The sequence below is a fragment of the Procambarus clarkii genome, chromosome 54, assembly GCF_040958095.1.
Source record: "Procambarus clarkii isolate CNS0578487 chromosome 54, FALCON_Pclarkii_2.0, whole genome shotgun sequence".
NCBI classification, from domain to species: domain Eukaryota; kingdom Metazoa; phylum Arthropoda; class Malacostraca; order Decapoda; family Cambaridae; genus Procambarus; species Procambarus clarkii.
Genome location: NC_091203.1, coordinates 11,964,447 through 11,967,202, shown reverse-complemented (window position 1 = coordinate 11,967,202; position 2,756 = coordinate 11,964,447).

Below are 2,756 nucleotides of genomic sequence, written 5' to 3'. Positions count from 1 at the left end.
CACACCGCCCCCCATCCAGTGGGCAGCGGTGGATAGGTTACAATCACTTAGTTACTACCTACAGTTAGCAAACTGGAGATATTTATCTAAAATTTCTGGTAGCAGATCATTTTGAATGAAATATTGACACATCGCTGGAACATTGGTTATAAAATTCTCTCTAAATTCACGTATATATTCGCACTCCATCACATAGTGACGGAGGGTGTGCGAATAATTTTGTTGACAGTTTACATTTGGTCAGGTCGACATCAGCAGATAATGAGAATTCCCAGAGATACTTGTAACCCTGTCTTCTAAAAACCTAACTAAAAATACTCTCCTGTCTAATAACGATGGTCAGCCTCTGATTCTGCTATTGAGTTCAATAGGTTCATCCCTTGCTAATGATATTCCATCTTCCAGTACTGACATTTAGGACTATCTTACAGGTAACTATCCACAGTGTCTGTACCTAAAGCCTATTAATTCCACTGACGTCAATGAGATAATCCTTTCCCTTAAAACCAAGTCTGGTGCCCTTGAGGAGATACCAACTTTAATCTACAAAAAAGCCTCCAGATCTTTAGCCCCTGCTATTGCTTTGCTCTTCAACAAGTCACTTGAACTCCAAACCTTTCCAGATATTCTAAAAAAAGCGAGAGTAACGCCTGTCCACAAATGTGGTGATCTCACAGATGTTAACAACTACAGACCTATATCAATCCTGCCAAACTTGTCAAAAAATTTTGAAAAACTAATCTATAAGCAGCTTTACTCATATCTAGCCAAACTCAATATACTTAGCCCTTGCCAATATGGCTTCAGGCCCAAAAAAAGCACTAACGATGCACTTATTAGTATGCTTAACTCGATTCATACAGCTCTTGATAAAAATGAGTTCCCTGTTGGGTTATTTGTGGACCTGCTTAAAGCTTTCGATACTGTCAACCACCAAAACCTTCTTCTTCAATTACATCATTATAGTGTCAGAGGACACTCCCTACAATACCTCAAATCCTACCTTACTGACAGGCTCCAATGTGTTTCTGTGAATAATACAATTTCTCCCACCCTACCCATCAACATTGGTGTTCCCCAGGGCAGCATACTTGGCCCTCTCCTCTTTCTCATCTACATTAATGACCTTCCAAATGCCTCCCAACACCTCAAACCAATTCTATTTGCTGACGACACAACCTTCATTTACTCCAGTCCTGATCCCCTTGCTCTAAATGCCACAGTAAATACTGAGCTTAATAAAGTCCATCTGTGGCTAACTGCTAACAAACTCACCCTTAACATTGACAAAACTTTCTATATTCTGTTTGGCAATAAATCCTCTAATCCAATAAATCTCAAAATAAACAATACCCAAATTTGTAACAAATTAGATGGCAAATTCCTTGGCATTCTCATTGACCACAAGCTGAATTTCCAGGGACACATTCTAAACATATCAAAAAAAGTTTCAAAAACTGTGGGCATTCTTTCTAAGATCAGATATTATGTACCACGCCCTGCCCTGGTGACTCTCTATTACTCCCTTATCTATCCATATCTCAACTATGGTATTTGTGCTTGGGGCTCTACTACCCAAAATCACTTACGTCCTCTAATTACTCAACACAAAGCTGCTATTAGGACAATATCCAATTCTGGCCCCAGACATCACTCGGTACCCCTACTTAAATCTCTGAATATGTTAGACATTAAGTCACTGCACATTCTCTCATGTGTATTATACATATATAAAACGCTTAACTATAATGCCAATCCTGATCTCAAAAGCTTCATAGAAGGTTGTATCAGAACCCATGAGCATCACACCAGAAATAAATACAGTTTTGATATTCCTAGAGTACGACTTAATCAAACTAGAAATGCTCTACAAATCAAGGGGCCCAGAATGTGGAATGACCTTCCCAACCATGTTAAAGACTGTACCTCTCTCAACCAGTTTAAGTTAAAAGTGAAGCTATACCTAATAAATTCCCTGTAACTCACCTTACCCCTCTGTTGTCAGCCCATGTATGTTTTTTGTTTTTTTTTTGTTTTTCAAATCAACGCTGTTTGAATGTAATTTTCTGTAATAATTTGTAATTGTATTTGTGCTGCTTTTTCAACAATGTTCCCCCCTCTTTTACCTCTATTTTTATTTGTACTCAACACATCTTATTCATTTTACCCATTAGTTTTAAGCTTTAGTCATTAATGTTTTTCCTGCCCGAAACGCTTTGCGTAATAGTGGCTTTAGGCATTGTATGTACTAGCTCTATCTATAAAGCCAACAAACTTTGTAAAATCTCTTTATGTATGTACCTTACCTAAATAAAATTATTATTATTATTATTATTATTATTATTATTATAACCGAGTCTAAGCCGAGCAGTAGTAACATCTAGAAGTCTGCTGATTTTATTGGATGATCCATAGATGTGTGGCTCCTCTTGCATGATAGTATGATGATAGATGGAATTACTGGTGTCAATTTTACTTTGCCTCAGATCTACAAGATCTGAGGTACATTGGGATTATGAGGATACATAGTATAGTAATTACAATCTTGTAAAGCCACTAGTACGCGCAGCGTTTCGGGCAGGTCCTTAATCTAAGAAAATTTTAAGTATGTAAATACTTGCAAAATTTAAAAAAAAAATGATAACAGTTACAAAGCAAGAAAAAAAATAAAAGATGAGAGAAAATTGTAGGTATATTAAGCACATAGGTAGCTCAGATTTATGTGTTTTATACTGCTCAGCTAGGACGAGAACTCT